This window comes from Carcharodon carcharias, chromosome 21, assembly GCF_017639515.1.
Source record: "Carcharodon carcharias isolate sCarCar2 chromosome 21, sCarCar2.pri, whole genome shotgun sequence".
NCBI classification, from domain to species: domain Eukaryota; kingdom Metazoa; phylum Chordata; class Chondrichthyes; order Lamniformes; family Lamnidae; genus Carcharodon; species Carcharodon carcharias.
The window spans coordinates 2,002,785-2,020,381 of record NC_054487.1 but is presented as its reverse complement, the minus strand read 5'-3'; the positions used below and the strand labels follow the sequence as shown (position 1 = coordinate 2,020,381).

At 43.4% G+C, this 17,597-nt stretch overlaps 2 non-coding genes across 2 annotated transcripts; both read left to right on the top strand.

Annotated features, from left to right (window-relative positions):
- The first annotated feature begins 8,009 nt into the window (after positions 1–8,009).
- On the top strand, positions 8,010–8,093 carry trnas-aga. Its single transcript has one exon. It is a non-coding gene; the product is annotated as a tRNA-Ser (tRNA).
- Positions 8,094–9,268: 1,175 nt separating this feature from the next.
- On the top strand, positions 9,269–9,340 carry trnae-uuc. The gene has a single exon. It is a non-coding gene; the product is annotated as a tRNA-Glu (tRNA).
- Positions 9,341–17,597: the final 8,257 nt, after the last annotated feature.

The window sequence follows — 17,597 nt, the reverse complement described above, 5'->3', positions numbered from 1 at the left end:
CCTGGAATTGAAATTCCACCATCTGCCATGACGGGATTTGAACCCGGGTCCCCAGGATATTTCCCTGGGTCTCTGGATTACTCGTCCAGTGACAATACCATTACACCATCGCCTCCTCTCAGGGAGTAAAAATGGTGCCAAATGTGATGGTCAATATAAGCTCAGAAGTGGAATAGAAATGGACTATAGGTCAGGAAAAGCAATTCCTGACTGTGAAAGATACTGTGGGAAGATAAAGCTGGGAAGCCAGCAGCACATGGTCAGGGGGTGGACAGTGGTGGAAGCCTCATTTAGACACAATTGACAGTAGTAACAGTAAAATACTAAACATAACTCAAATGCATCCATTATTAGAGACAGGGGAAGTTTAAAAATGGCAGCGAAGTGATCAGGGTGGGCAGAGGTGAAACAGATGAACATGGATTCAGATCCACAGTGAAGGATCCACACCAGCCCCAGAGCCATGGAGCCTCTCACAGATACAGAGCATAGACCTAAAAGCTCTAAATTGTAGGTGGATGGTGAAAAACAGTCAACTCTGAAACACTTTCAGTTTTTAACTTTAAACTCTCCTGCTGGAGCCTGCAGCTGGAAAGATATCAGAAACACTGGAGTCAGAGAAAAATCTCCCAGTTGAGGAAATACCCGGGGAGCTGGGTGATGTCACTGTATAATTGTTGATGTGTGATGATGTCACAGTGGAATTGTCAATGTGTGATGATGTCACAGGCACAAAAACAGAACATCTGGGTCCGTGCAAACCAGTGATCACCACATGTTGTGAAGGATGTAAGGGTACAGAGGAGATTAACCAGAATGGTTCAAGAGATGAGGGGTTTCAACTGTAAGATGAGGTTCGAGAAACTGGGGTTGTTCTCCTTGGAGTAAAGGAGATTGAGGGAAGATTTGATAGAGGGGTACAGGATTATGAAAGTTAGTTAAATTAAAGCTGTTCCCATTAGCTGATTATGAAAGAATTAAAGGACAGAGTTTTAAGATTTTGGGCAAGATCCACAAGGGGGATGCCAGGAAGAGTTTTTTTTACCCAGTGACTGGTAATGACCTGGAACTCAAAGCTTACATTCAAAGGCTGGTGATATTCAGGTCCTGATGAATCAAGTGACTTTCAGATTTTGACGTGATGTTTGGTTTTGGTTTCTCATCTCCCTCGAGTTTGCCCTCCTCTTCTAACAACCTGTAAATAGAGTTCACAAAATCCATCAGTCAATCCCGAACATAAATTGAGAAGAGACAAACGTTTCTCTTGGTTTGAGTTTGCTTCTAACCCCCTGCAAAAGGAGTTTCCAAAATCCATCCCTGTCAGTCCAGGATAGAAATTCACACAAATTCTCACCTCCTGCTACCTGGACCAGGATGACCGCGCATGCGCCCTGTTGCACATTGCCCCCTATAAAGGTGGCGGCCGTTACCCAGGAACTGCCGAAGGGAGAAATCCAGACTTTTTCGGCCCGTTCTCCGCAAACACAAGACTGGTACCTTGTTATTTGGGATCTGCGGCCTGCACTGTGTCTTTATGAAGCCTCCCTGCCCACTCCGCTGGCTCCATTCCTCCTCACACACACACTAACTGTTCCAAAACAAAAACAGAATTACCTGGAAAAACTCAGCAGGTCTGGCAGCATCGGCGGAGAAGAAAAGAGTTGACGTTTCGAGTCCTCATGACCCTTCGACAGAACTTGAGTTCGAGTCCAAGAAAGAGTTTGTTCCGCTCGACATTCTCTCACCCGCTCTGAAGAGCTCCAGTCACAGACCAGCACTGCGCATGCTCATGAAACAGACGAAATGCGCATGCCCCACCACACGCAGAAATGCGCACGCGCAGTTAGCTGCTGGAGTGAGGATAGGGTACATTCTGTCTCGCAGTGAAACCTGGGCCTCCACTCCGCCATTGTAACACCATATTATAGAGCAGAAACCTATGTCCTGTAATCAGAATATGATGAGTGACATAGGGGCAAGACATAAAATTGTTGAATCAAATGATGCAGCAGCCAAATTGATCAGGGGTCCACCACAATTCTCACCTGGACATAATAATCCTACAGTTCCATCTGAACTCAGTGCATTCTCAGCAGATGGGGTGTGCTCGTGACTTTTCCCCCTATTCATGGAACATTAAAACCGTGTCTTGCTCGTTTCTATGCTCTGATTGTGGATCAAATCCTTTGAACTTATAAAGTTGGGGTGTTAACTGGTGGGAAAACTGAATAATGCCCTTTGCACACGTGAAGTATCTGAATGGTCTCACACCAGCAAGACTGTGTTCCTGTGTCAGTAAATGGGATGATAGTGAGCCCCTTTCCAATTCCAGATGGTAAACAATCTGTACAGTGTGAATTACCGACACATTTTCAGCTCAGACATGATCTCGAAATCTACTGGTAATGGGTTCCACATTCTTAGCACTACATAAGGAAAAGGAGCAGGAGTAGCCATTCGGCCCCTCAATCCTGCTCTGCCATTTAATAAGATCAAGGCTGATCTGATAGTCACCTGAAATCTGTACCCCAACTATCTCCAATAATCTGTCTCACCCTTGCTTGCCAAGAATATATCCACCTCAGCCTTAAAAATATTTATCGACTCTGCTTCCACAGCCTTTTCAGGAAGAGAGTTCATAAGTTTCATGACCCACTGAGAGAAACAAAATCGCCTAATCTCCGTTTTAAATGGGTGAACCCTTATTTTTAAACAGCGATCCCGAGTTCTAGATTCTCCCACAAGAGATAACATCCTCTCCAAACCCGCCCTGTCAAGGTCTCAGAGTCTTATATGTTTCACTAATCAGGAAAAGAAAAGAAAAGCATTGCAGATGCTGGCTATCTGAAATAAAAACAGAAAATGTTGGAATTTTCGGCAGATCTGGTAGCGTCTGTGGAGAGAGAGACATCGTTTTCATTTCAGGTCTGTTGCCTTTAATTAGAACTGCACTGCATCTGAAATGTTAATTAAGCCTCTCAATCCAAAGATGTTGCCAGATGAGGTCAGGGAGCTCAAGAGGGAAATGAAAATCCCCTTTGAGGAATGGAATCCAATGAGAATGAAGGGTGAACTGGAGAAAGTCAAGGCACCTTTCCCTTCTTTAAGACGCTGGAACATAGATTCTGATGTTATCAGTGAAATTAACTGATCTGAGATATTGAAAGGATTCTCGTTACTGCGCATCAGGAATTCAAACCTTATATCAGCTTCGGGACAATCAGAATACTTGGTAACAGACAAGACAATGAAAGACTCGAAGGGAAATGGCACCGGTTGTAGGAGAGCTGATTCCCGGTGACTTGGATGTGTCTGTAGTGGGTGGGACCAGACTGTTTCCATGAATCCATAATGAATGTCTCACCCTTTTTTTTGAAGTATAAAACTGATAGCATGCGATAGCCATCTGGGTAGTGGCAATCTGAAGATTAGACTCACTGACACCCTGGTTCGGATACCTTTTCGGTCAGGTTTGTGTAAGTGTCTGTGATGCAATTGGTCAGCATGTTTGCCTGTTAACTGAAAGGTTAGTGATTCAAAACCACCCAAGGGGTGAAGGTTTTTACTGTTTTTCCCCCTCATCACCAATCATTGCCACACAGTTCTGGATTGTGATTGGATACTTGGGCTGCAAGATGTCATCCCCAAAACGGTGGCAGGTCTTTTGCTGTCCAGTCAGCTCCCACAAGAACAACTTCTTTTTAAAATTACGTTTTCTGTCAAATACAGTGAGAAAAGATTTGGAGCCACTCTGTAACCCACTAGAAATCCATGAAATTGTTGGAATCAAACGAACCCATCAATTACTAAGTCGTCCTCAGCTCCATGGTGAGTGAGACAGGAAAAAGCAGAAAAGCAGCAATATTCCGGCCCCGCACTCTCCAATCACTTGCTGCCAGCAGAAAGCGGTGACTGCAGCTTCAATCAGCGGTTACTGCCCATCTCTGGGACGCGAGATACTCCAACCCGGGCCAAACCTCCCAATACACCGAGCACAGGCTCAGGAAAACGTGGGTAGATTATATCCTGATTACTAAACCTCCGAGCAGCATTTACAGAGTACCCGAGTGAGTGAGTCACAAATAAAAGTCACACCAACTTTTTAATTCTTTTCACTATAAAATTCCTTCATTTTATTGAAAAGCTGACTGTTGTGAATCTGAAAATGAGCACCATGGGATTTGTGTTACCGAGTGACTTGTTTTCCATTGTTTGTCTGTCAGGTTTGCAATTCAATTTGTGTTGGATATTGAAGCGAATCTGATTTCAAAATGAGGACAAAAAGCAGGCAAATATTAAATCCAGGAGAAAATCCTGAGGAAAATCGAACACAGTATTTGGAAGGAGGAGCAGCTAAGAAGTGGAAGATGTGAATGATGTTATTGATGATTGAGGGGAATGCATTGCAACCTTGGGGCTTTTGTAGGCCGATTATGTCCCACACTTTAAACTTCCGACCAAGTTGAAGTATCAGGTGGAAAGCAATAGGTTTATCCATGTATGTTGGGATACGAGTCAGTTTTTCACGTTCCTGGCTAGATCAGTCGGTAGAGCGTGAGACTCTTAATCTCAGGGTCGTGGGCTTGCGCCCCACGTTGGGCGTTGTAACTTTTTAAAAATCTGATTAAGAGTTGTACGGTCTGAAAGCTTTGACTCTGTTTCTCCCTCCAGCTGCTGAGCTTTTCCAGCATTTTCTGTGTTTGTTTCAGATTTCCATCATTTGCAGTAATTTGCTTTTATCTTTTTACTTTTAAATCTTGCTGCTTAAAAAAGAACACCAACTAATCACTGCGGCTCCTGTGAAACTTACAAGCCAGACATTCACCACTGAAAACAACTGACACATCAAATTCAAAGCACTTTATTGTCGCATTTCTTCCTGCTTCTGTCTCTGCTTCGCCTCCAGCTCCCTCTGCCCGTCCAGCCCCCAGGTTAATGAGCCGCTCGATGCAGACACAGTCAGTTCGTGGGAATGGGTAAAACTCTAGGGTACAGAGACACCTGGATCTCATCTTTCTGGTTCTCCCAGATACTGATTACAGGAATGTGCCCAGTGCCGATTATCCACAGTCACTCTCCTCCCCGTTGTTCAGCTTTGAAATTGATTTTCACACTGGATTGCAATGTGCAGAAAGCAGAGCTGTGATAAGCTTATGTTGTTCAGCAGATGTACTGCAAGAAGGTACTTTGTTTTGTAAACAGCCCTTCTCCTCTCCTCTTCCCTTCACTGCCACTCACGAGTGTGATGTTTTCCAGATCTGAGGCGAAATTTAAACCCTCACTCCTCTGATTATGGTGAAGCCTTTAAACGTTTCTAATCAATGAGATATCAACACTCGTTTCAAAAAAAATCAATAAATAGACATTTCTGGACCGGGAATTGAACCTGGGCTGCGGCAGTGAGAGCACCGAATCCTAAACAGTAGACCACCAAGCAAGTTACACGAAAGTTTTTTCGGTTTGGCTTATCTACGCTGCTTTTGCCTATTGTTTTTCATTTCAGATTTCTTTGACCACAAAACTGTCTGTTTAGGTTCAAGATAAACAATTTCGTCAGCCAATGAAAACAACGGTTGCTGTGAGCTGGAACATGAAATGGACAGTGAAGTGAAATAGTCCCACAAGCTGCTCATGTGCAACTTTCAGTTTCCAAAACCCTCCACCCTATTCGCTGTTGGTCCAACGGAAGGGTCAATCCCGAGTCACTGGACTTGTGTTCGGTTGAACACAAGTGACTTCTTCACCAATAAGAAGAACCATTGCTGTAAGCTGGAACATGAAATCGATACTTTCTTCCTTTGAGACAATTCTTAAAGCCTCCCCCTTTGACTGAGCTTTTAGTCATCTGACCAAATATGAGGTTCAGTGTCACACTTTGAGATAAAATGCTCACGGGGAACGCCTTGTGACATTTCAACAGGTTAAAGGCGCTTTATATATACAAGTTGTTGTTGTTGTAGGATATATATAGAAAGGGCCAGTCTCCTGTTTTACCTTTCACGCTGATACTTTTCTCATCGACATTTTAACCTGAACTAATGTGAATTAAGTTTGCGACATTAAAAAAGTTTTCACCCCCTCAGGAAACTGAACCTCATTGACAATCACAGAGGAACAGACACAGAGATATACACCGAGAGTGGAAGAGGTCTAAGGAGAGGCACACACCCAGAAAGCAAGGATGTCACCAACGTGACTCAGTGTTTGTCCTATTGCCGAAAGCAAATTTCCTGAATGCTGACAGATGAATGGAAATCAGAAAATACAGACGTATTTGGATGGATTCCCATCTAATTAACTGATAATCAATGTGGTTAAAATCACAAATGGTGAAAAATTTTCACTCACTCAAATAAACACACTTGGAAAATGCTCTTGCCAGGTATCAAACCGCAGCTCCATCATATGTGAAGTGAATATGACCCCACTCGCCTCTCTAAACCCTGCGCTGTAAAGATCCCAATGGAGCTGTCTGGAATGTTAAACGGTGACGTCATGCAGCAGCACTTTGGGTCTTTGTTTTGAAGAAATGGAATTCGGCTGTTCTCATGAGGAATGCTGGAGACAGACTGATCAACAATGTCATCATCAAATAGCACAGCGCAGTAAGAGGACCTTCCACACATCATATCTATGTCAATTTTGTACAAAGAGCTTTATAATTAATGACAATTTCCTTCTCTTTCTCCTCAGCCCTGTTTTTTTCGCTTTCAAGCCATTGAACAATTCCCATTTGGAAATCGGTGTTAAGGAAACCAATACTGAAAGCTTCAGTTGGTTCCTCACCTGCGCAAATATGTCAGCCTTGCTCCAGGGTCTGATGTTTGCAGTGTTTTACTTTGGTCAGACGTTCAAGGCAATGTAATTTGCAGCTAAACCTGGATGTGGAGGTGGTGCCAGTCAAGTAGACTGCTTTGGCTGTGGACAGTGTCCAGCTTCTTCAGTATTGCAGGGGCTGCACTCATCCAAGCAAGTGAGGACTATTCTATTATACTCCTAACTTGTGCCTTGTGGATGGTAGACAGGCTTTAGGGAGTCAGGAAGTGAGTTACACGTTGCACGATTCTTAACCTCTGATCTGCTCTTGTAGCCATAGTGTTTATATGGCTATTCCAGTTCAGTTCCTGGTCAATGTGAACCCCCAGAATGTTGATAGTGAGGGATTCAGTGATAGTAATGCCATTGAACATCAAGAGGTGATGGTTGGATTCTCTTGTTTTGGAGATGGTCATTACCTGACACTTGTGCGGTGCAAATGTTACTTGTCACTTGTCAGCCCAAGCCTGGATTACCCAGCTCTTGCTGCATTTGGACATGGACTGATTCAGTATCTGATGAGTTGGGTATGGAGCGGAACATAGTATAATCATCAGCTAACTTCACCACTTCTAATGTTATGATGGATGGAAGTTTATTGCTTAAGATGGTTGGGCCGAAGACACTACGCTAAGGAACTCCTGCAGTGATGTCCTGGAGATAAGATGACTGACCTCCAGGAACCACAACCATCTTCCTTTGTGCTCGGTATGACTCCAACAAGCGGAGAGTTTCCCCCAATTCCCATTGACTCCAGTTGTGCTCGGGCACCTTGATGCCACACTCGGTCAAATGCTGATTTCGCCTCATCTCGGGAGTTCAGCTCTTTTGTTTATATTTGAGCCAAGGCTGTAATGAGACCAGGAGTTGAGTGGTCCTTGTGGAACCCAAGCTGGGCATCAGTGAGCAGGTTATTGCTAAGTCAGTGCTGCTTGATAGCACTGTTGATGACCCCTTCCATGACTTTGCTGATGATGGAGAGTTGACTGATGGGGTGGTAAGTGGCCGGGTTGGATCATTCTGACTCTTTCTTTCCCAGTTTGGTCGGAAGAACGAGGAGAGACAGGATAAATTGCAGGGTTCCAGGGAAAAGGTCAGGTAATGGCAGTGACAGGATGGGCAGAAAGACTGCTTTCTCCGCTGTAACCATTGCATGATTTCATACAAATAATAGTGACAAAAGAGCAGCTTCTGTAGTCGTGGCCGAGTGGTTAAGGCGATGGATTAGAAATCCATTGGGTTTACCCCCCCCACAAGTTCGAATCCTGCCGACTACGTTTCTCATTAATTCGGATTTTAACCGCGCACAGACAGAGCTAATTATCGTTTGAATCGAGGAAAAGCGATCCAAACACATCCGTGTTCTCTCATTTGTCAGCCTTCTGCAAATCTCCAGTTGGAAATGGAAAACAAAACGGAGCCAATTTGGTGACATGATTTCACTCTGGCATTTGTCTCCCCTTAGGCCTCTGTCACTCTCGATGTGTGTTTCTGTGTGGGTCAATGCGGTTCAGTTCCCCGAGGAGGTGAACACATTTTTACGAGCACAAACTGTATTCACATTAGTTGTGCAACCTCACATTTCAATTTTACAGTGAAAAATATCAGGATGAAAGAGGAAAGAGTAGTTTGTCTCTTTCTACGTATGGACTACAACAAGAACTTATATTTATAAAGCTGCTTTTTCCTAATGAGACGTCACAAGGCGTTCCCCAGGAGCATTTTATCACATGTCCAGGGATGAGGAAATTCAGTTTTGTGGAGAGATTGTAGAGACCGGGATTGTTCTCTTTAGAGTAAAGAAGTTTAAGTGGAGATTTCATGGAGCTGTTCAAAATGAGGTGGGTGGGGGCAGTGGGGACGGGCGGCTGGTTGGTGCAGATAGGGAGAAACTGTTTCCACTGACGGGGGTCAGTAACCACAGGATTGGGATTTAAAGATAGTGAAGGAAAGACAAACTTGCCTTTATACGGCGCTTTTCCTGACCAGCGGATGTCTGAAACCACTTTCAAGCCAATGAAGCACTTGTTGAAATAAAAACAGAAAATGCTTGAGAAACTCAGCAGGTTTTGTTTCCACAGACGCTGTCAGACCTGCTGAGTTATACCTGCGTTTAATGTTTTTATTTCAGATTTCCAGTATTTTGCTTTTATTGAAGTACTTTCTGAAGGAGAGTCATTGTTTTCATGCAGGGAACACGGCAGCCAATCATTGCTCAGCGAACAGGGTGGAGGGTTTTGGAAATTGAAAGTTACGCATGTGCAGCTTGTGGGACTATTTCATCTCACTGTCGGTTTCATGTTCCAGCTCACAGCAACTGTTGTTTTCATTGGCTGACGAATTCGTTTATCTTGAACGTAAACAAGCAGTTTTGTGCTGAAAGAGATCTGAACTGAAAAACAATAGGCAAAAACAGCGTAGATATGCCGAATCGAAAAATGCCGGTACAGCTTCCCTGGTGGTCTAGTGGTTAAGATTCGGCGCTTTCACCGCCGCGACCCGGGTTCGATTCCCAGTCAGGAAATGTCGATATATTGTATTTGTTGAAACGAGTGTTGTTCACTCATTGATTAAAAACGTTTAAAAACTCCAGCATAATCAGAGGAGTGAGAGTTTAAGTTTCGCCTCAGATCGGGAAAACATCACACTCGTGAGTATCAGCGAAGGGAAGAGAAGAAGGGCTGTTTGCAAGGCACTGACCATAGAACTGTTGGTGTGAAGCAACATAAGGGTGGGAGCAGTACTAAGTTTGCTGCCTACTGTTTGCATTGGCACAAATATCACTCCTGATGGATCAACCAATCACTACTGCTCTTTGAAAGCAGCATGCCCGGCCGAATGGCCACTTTCTGTGCTGTGACTTTCTATAATTTTATGTTTCCCAACAGCACGAGTCATTCTGCCATTTTGTAACCCACTCGAGCGAGATGCACTTTCTTACCTTGTATTCGGCTGTTTTGAAACCTAAATACGGAGCGAGTTTTCTTATCATTTCCAGCACGACATTAGTCACGAGACTAAATGAGCGACACATTAATGGTGCCAATCCTTCACTGGAGCTCACTGCCTCCAAAGAGCACTGTTATTATCAGCCTGTTATGCACCTTCTAGCAGTACATCTGCTGATAAGCTTATCTCAGCTCTGCTTTCTTCACATTGAAATCCAATGTGAAAATCAATTTCAAAGCTGAACAACTAGGAGGAGAGTGACTGTGGATAATCGGCACTGTGCACCTTCATGTAATCAGTGGGAGAATCTGGGAGAATCAGGAAGATGAGATCCAGGTGTCTCTTTACTCACGAGTTTTACCCATTCCCACGAACTGACTGTGTCTGCATCAAGTAGCTCATTGACATGGGAGCTGGACGGGCAGAGAGAGCTGGAGGCGAGGCAGGGACAGAAGCAGAAAGACATGCGAAATGAAATTACTTTCAATTTGATGTGTGTCAGTTGTTTTCAGTGGTGAATGTCTGACCAGTAAGTTTCACAGGAGCCGCAGTGATTAGTTGGTGTTTTTTAAGCAGTAAGATGTAAAAGTAAAAAGATAAAAGCAAATTACTGCAAATGATGGAAACCTGAAACAAAAACATAAAATGCTGGAAAAGTTCAGCAGCTGGAAGGAGAAACAGGGTCAACGTTCCTAGTCCGTACGACGGTTATTCAGATTTTTAAACAGCACCCAGCTTGGGGCTCGAACCCACGATTAAGAGTCACATGTTCTACCGACTAAGCTAGCCGGGAATGTGTGAAGCTGTTCCGTATCCCAGCATACATGGATGGTTTTGTTGCTTTCCACCTGATCCCTCAGCTTGGTCGGAATTTTAAAGTGTGGAACGTAATCGGCCGACAAATGCCCCAAAGTTGCAATGCATTCCTCTCAATCATCAATAACATCATTCACATCTTCCACTTCCTAGCTGCACCTCCTTCCAAATACTGTGTTCGATTTTCCTCAGGATTTTCTACTGGATTCAATACTTACCTGCTTTGTGTGCTCATTTTGAAATTATTGGCATCAACATCCAACAAAAATTGAGTTGCATACCTGATGGACAAACAATGGAAAACAAGTCGCTCATAACTCAAATCCCATGGTGCTCACTTTCAGATTTACAACAGTCAGCTAATCAATAAAATGAAGGAATTTTACAGTGAAAAGATTAGAAAGTTGATGTGACTTTTAATTGTAACTCACTCACTCGGGTTATCTGTAAATGCTGCTCGGAGGTTTAGTAACCAGGATATAATCTACCTGTGTTTTCCTGAGCCTGTGCTCGGTGTATTGGGAGGTTTGGCCCGGGTTGGAGAATCTTGCGTTCCAGGGATGGGCAGTAACCCGCTGACTGAAGCTGCAGTCGCTGCTTTCTGCTGGCAGCGAGTGATTGGAGAGTGTGGGACCGGAACATTGCTATCTTGCTGCTTTTCCCTGTCTCACTCACTGTGGAAATGAGGAAGAGGGAAGAATTGATGGTTTTTTTTGAATCCAATAACTTCATCGATTTCCAGTGTGTTGGATACCGGTACATGGTATGCCTAATTGTTTTCCCATTACATTTGAAACGAATATTCGAAAAAAAGCCACTTGCCTGGGAGCTCACTGGATAACATTGGAGCTGGCAACATTTCTGGAGTCTTGACATTCAGTTCAAGGACCCAATGACATCCAGAAACTGTGTGATAATGAAGGGGAGTAAACAGTAACAGCTTCGCTCCTGGGTGGCCTCAAACCACCAAACTGTCGATTAACAACCAAATGTGCTAACCGATTGCGCCACAAGGACCGTTAAGAATGCAGCTAGCGTGTCAGTGAGTTAAAGTTTCAGATTGCGGCGAATGGAATGTCAACTATTCTCTTTCAGTTTTACTCTTCCAAAATAAATGTTGGGACATTCATTGTGGATACATGGAAACAGTCTGATCCCACCCACTGCAGACACATCCCTGTCACCGGGAACCAGATCTCCGACAACCGGAGCCGTCTCCCTTCGAGCCTTTCGGTGTCTTGACTGTTACCAAGTATTCTGATTGTCCTGAAGCCGAAATTTGGTTTGAATTCCTGATGTGCAGTAACGAGAATCCCTTCAAAGTCTCAGATCAGTTAATTTCACTGATAACATCAGAGTCAATGTTCCAGCGTCTGAAAGAAGGGAAAGCACACCTTGACTGTCTCTGGTCAGTCGGACAGTTCACCCTTCATTCACCCCTAATTCCGGTTCCCAAAGTCTTTCTGAAGATTCACAAAGCTGGAGACTGGGTTTTCTGTTTTGGTTCTTTCTCCAGTTTCCCATCTGCCAACTGACAATATTGTCCAAAATCTTCTCTCAATCCTCCGTCTTGCATCATGTCCAGAGATGAGGAAATTCAGTTTTATGGAGAGTTTGTGGACACCGGGATTGTCCTCTTTGGAGCAAAGAAGGTTCAACGGAGATTTCATGGAGCTGTTCAAAATGATGGGGGTGGGGGCAACGTGGACGAGGCGGTTTGATAGAGCCGATAGGGAGGAACTGTTTACACTGACGGGGCTCAGTAACCAGAGGACTGTGAGTTAAGATAATTAAAGAAGGACAGACTTGCATTTTAATAGCGCTATTCCCGACCAGTGGATGTCTCAAAACACTTTCCAGCCAATTAAGTACATTTTTGAAATAAAAACAAAAAATGTTGGAAAACTCAGCTGGTTTCTCTCTCCACAGATGCTGTCAGACCTGCTGAGTTTTTCCTGCATTTTCTGTTTCCTTTTCCGGATTTCTGCAGTATTTTGCTTTTATTGAAGTGGAGCTATTGATGTAATGCAGGGAACACGGCAGCCAATCACCGCTCAGGAAACAGCCAAAACCAGGGACGTCACAATGAGCAGACCATGTGCGGTTGGTTGAGGGATAAACACTGACCAGGCCACGTGGCTGCAACGTGAACCCACAGATTTTGATAATGGCTCTGCCCAGTTTTGAACCAGAGAACATTTCACATGTTAGACAAGAATGATAATCGCTGCACCACAGAAACAGGAAACAGTGCAAAGGCTCAATGGGCTTCACTAAAATGTACAGCTGTGACGTCATGCAGCAGCACTTTGGGTCTTTGTTTTGAAGAAATGGAATTCGGCTGTTCTCATTAGGAATGCTGGAGACAGACTGATCAACAATGTCAACATGCCATGATACAGCTCTACAGGAGGCCTTTCAGACAATCATTTTTATGTCAGTTTTGTACAAAGAGATTTCTAGTTAATCTCAACTTCTTTGTCTCTTTTCATAACCCTGATTATTTTTCTCCCTTTCATGTCATCGTCCAATTCCCTTCTGAAAACTCTGAGTTAAGAAAAACACTATTGAAAGAGGTGCAGGAACTTCTGCAGTCTACATGCATAATGTGTGAAAATTAACAAAGCTTCCCTGACCCAATGACATGAAGATTTGGATTCTGAAGCTTTTTACAGTTTTCAAAATTTTTGAAATAGTTGATGTCAAATCGAATTATCAAAAAATGTTTATCCTGACCAATCATCTTCTCATTTTTCTCAGTCAATAGATACAAATTCATTACCTATTACCAACACTTCATTGAGCAAACACGCACAGTCACACAGGAAAAAAAAGAAACATTGGAAACATCGAAACAATGAGACATTGAAAAAAGAATTTAGCAGTAGAGATGATTTCTGTATGTTACAAAATGCAAGATGATCTGATTAACTCGTGGAGTTATTTCAAGTTTCGAAATGACTTACCCCTGCTCCTTTGCTGCTGTTCAATTTCGTTGGCAATACTATTGAAGGAAATTAAGACTAAGGTGGACTACCGTGGCCAAGCGGTCTAAGACACTGGATTAAGACTCCAATTTCTATGGAGCCGTGGGCTCGAATCTCACTGCTGCCAAATATTTAAGCTATCTGCCTTTTAGGATCTGCAGCAGTACTTTTGAACCAACACCTAACAACTCACATGAAATCCAGCGGAGTGTGCGGTTTTTACCTTTGATAGGAGGAACGAGGTGAAACGACATAAATATGAGTTGCTGTAGGAAAAGGCGGGTTGTGGAATTACAGTCGCTGAGCTGCTCTTCCAGACAGTCGGCATGTGAATGGCCGTCTGATGCTGCCGTCTATGGTTTTATACAAACAACTTTCATGCAAATCTGGGTCTTCCACTGAGTTGTTAAGGTGACGGGTTTGAATGAATTGGGATCTCCACATGTAGGCTGGAATCCTGACAGCTACGCTTCTTATCATCCCTGAATTTTACTGTGTGCCTGCACAATTAATTGACGACTAAGTTGAATAAAAAACATCTATAACTTCCAGCGTTCTCTAATTTCCATTCGTCTGCAAGCATTCACAAAAGTTACAGCTACAAAGTGGAGGATGATGGAAATTGTCACTGAGCAACATTTAAAAAGACAGACACCGAGTCCTTGTGGTCAAGTGGGTAAGGCAATGGACACATCGAGAGAATTCATTTTAAAATACAAATAGTCCAAACTGAAATCACCCGGGCGTTAGGAAATGTTTCTACTGCTGTCAGTTGTCGCAAGGAATAGGAAAGTAAAAGCTCAATAACAAATGTTGCAGGAACGGATAGGTTATAATCACCAGGAAAGGCTGAACAGCCTGAAACTCTTTTCTCTGGGAAAGAGAAGGCTCAGAGATGATCTGACAGAAATGGGATGTTTAGCCCTGTTTCGTCAGGGATTTGAGGTGAAATTTATTCACACAGCTGCAGGTTTACATCCTGTGAATCTGCATCAAACAAACAATAAAATGTTTAGACAGATAGAAAGAAAGATTCAACATTGAGATGGAATTCTTAAGATTGTATTTTGTCATCCATTGAATCAACATTTTTATCAAACTCTGTCTGTCATTAGATTACAACAGTGACCACGTTTCAAAAAGATTTCATTGTCAATAAAGAGCCTCCCGTTTTCCTGAATTAGTGAAAGGCTCTGTTTTAATGTAAATCTTTATTTCTCTCTTTCTGTCTGTCAAACTAAAGATAACAATCATATGGAATGGTGAAGTGTATCTGTTCCTTTCTGTGTCCAGCCCTCTCTCTCCCTCTGTCTGCTTCTCTTTGTCTCTGTATATCTGTCTCGGTCTCTTTCACTCTCTCAGTCTCTCTGTCTGTGTCTCAATCTCTGTTCACTCTTGTGCTTTTTGTTCCCTCTATTCTCTCACTGCCTGTGTGCAACCAAGATTCACTGGATTGATTCCTGAGATGAGGATGAGAGATTCAGTGGGATGAGTCTGTTCTCTCTGGAGTTTAGAATAATGAGAGGTGATCTCATTGAAAAGTCTGACATTCTGAGCCAGTGAACATGCTGAGAGGCTGTTTCCCCCCGGCTGGAGCGTCTAGAACTGGGCTCACATTCTCCAGATAATGTGTCAGCCATTTAAGACTGAGGTGAGGAGACATTTCTTTACTCAAAGGCTTGTGAATCTTTCGAATTGTGTAGCCCACATGTCTCTGGATCCTCAGTCGACGAGTATATTGAAGGCTGAGGTGAATATAGTTTTGGACTTTAAGGGAATGAAGGACTATCGGGATTGGATGGGAAATTGGTGTTGATTTTCGGGATCTGACATGATCTAATAAATGGTAGCGGAGGCTCAAGGAGGCTTATAGCCAATTCCTGTTCCTTTTTCGATGTTTTTAATGTTCTGTTTCAGTGGGAAAACCATCAAAGCGACGGGAAACAGCAGGTTGAGAGAGGTAGCCTGGCCGAACGGCCTCAGGCGCTGGATTCAGGTTCCAGTCTCTGTGGAACCGCTGCCAAAGTTATAGGTGGTTCACCTGTGGGTCACTTTGAATGCTCTCTTCTGAAGAAATAGTGCCAGCTCAAAGTGAACGCGGGCGTATATTGGGTTTCATTTTAACCGGGAGAAGAAGAAGAGGCAATGCAAATATTAATTGCTTTTGTGAGAATGTACGGCAGTGGAAGTAGCTGACTTGTTCTTCCAGACAGCCAGCACGGAGAAGATGGGCCGAAAGCCCGCCTTCTGTGCTGCAGCCATCTTATATACCAGCAACATTAACCTGTCCATAAGGCCAGTCGCCGTGGCCAAGTGGTTAAGGTGATGGAGTTCAAATCCATTGGGGTTTCCCCGCTGCTCATTATTCCTGGTTTTAACTCTGTACCGACAGAGTTAATTCTCGGTTAGACTCAATCAAATCCATCCAAGTACTAAAGCATCCAAGGGGATTTTCCTATTTCCGTTCATTCACGAAAACATTCACAAAACTTGCAGTCATAGTGCGACAAAAACGGAGCCAGGTGGTGTCATGCTTGCTTTCTGGGTGTTTGTCTCTCCTTGGATACAAACCCTTGCCCTCTGTCACTCTCGGTGTATAAATCTGTGTGTATCCCTCTACGTGTGTCGATGTGGTTCAGTTCCCTGAGGGGTTGAACACATTTTTACCATCACGAACTTTACTCACATTAGTTGTGCAGTTTCTTATCAAAATGTTACAGAGAAAAATATCAGGATGGAAGACGCAGTCGGAGTTTGCAATAAAAAAAATAACTGGAAAAACTCAGCAGGTCTGACAGCATCTGTGGAGAGGAAGACGGGATTAAGATTTCGAGTCCTTATGATTCTTCATGAGTTCTGTTGAAGAGTCAGTCAAATGGACTCGAAACGTCAACTGTATTCCTCTCCACAGATGCTGTCAGACCTGCTGAGTTTTTCCAGCTATTTTTGTTTTTGTGTAAGACTTCCAGCATCCGCAGTATTTTGCTTTTATATTAGGAGTTTGCAATGTTTAGAAGGTGGTGCAGCTAAAAAGTGAAAGATTCAGCAACAAGTTTGCTTCTCATTTAACATGAGATTTGCAAGCAGTTCTGGGAGATATTTGTATCGGTATCAACAATAAAATCTCCCCCAATACCGCTATATTTCGTCATACACCACCATCTCTATTGTCCATGCGTTGTAGCCGATTACAGCCCTTCCCTCATTCCTTATCTTCATCTCTGTGTTTGTTCTCAACCGGTTGCGACTGAATGACATTTCCAACTCTGATGCAGAACACAAGCGCTCACGCCACTGAGAATATGATGATTTGCATCTCTCGCTTTTAATCAGTAAATTATTCAAGCTCATTTTAACAGTTTGCACAAGGTCAATAAATTACTACCCCTTGACCAGAAATCGAACCCTGGCAGCAGCCGTGAAAGCACTAAATTCTGACCAATAGACCATCAAGGAAACTGCATGCAAAGCTTACGACCTGGATTACCGATGTTATCTGTGCCTTTTATTTCCGGCCCCTTTCACCAGAGACACGTTTCAAACGAACATAGGAACATAAGGGAAAGGAGCAGGAGTCGACCATTTGGCCCCTCAAGCCTGCCCCACCGTTCAATAAGATCATGGATGATCTGCTCCAGGTCTCAACTCCCCTTTTGTGCTCGCTCCTCATAGCTCTCAACTCCCTGATATTTTAAAAATCCAACTACGTCCTCTTTTAAATACTTTCAGTGATCTAGCCACCACAACTCTCTGGGGTAGGGAATTCCAGACATTTACTATCCTCTGAGAGAGGGAATTCCTTCGCATCTCAGTTTTAAATGAGTGCTCCCTTTTTCTGTAACTATGTCCCCTAGTTCGAGATTCCCCACTAGTGGAAACATCTTCCCTACATCTGCCCTGTCAAGCCTCCTCAGAATCTTGTCCGTTTCAATAAGATCACCCATCATTTTATTAAACTCTAATGAATAAAGGCTTAACCTGTTTCACCGTTTTTGATAAGTCAGCCTCTTCATCCCAAAAATGAGCCTA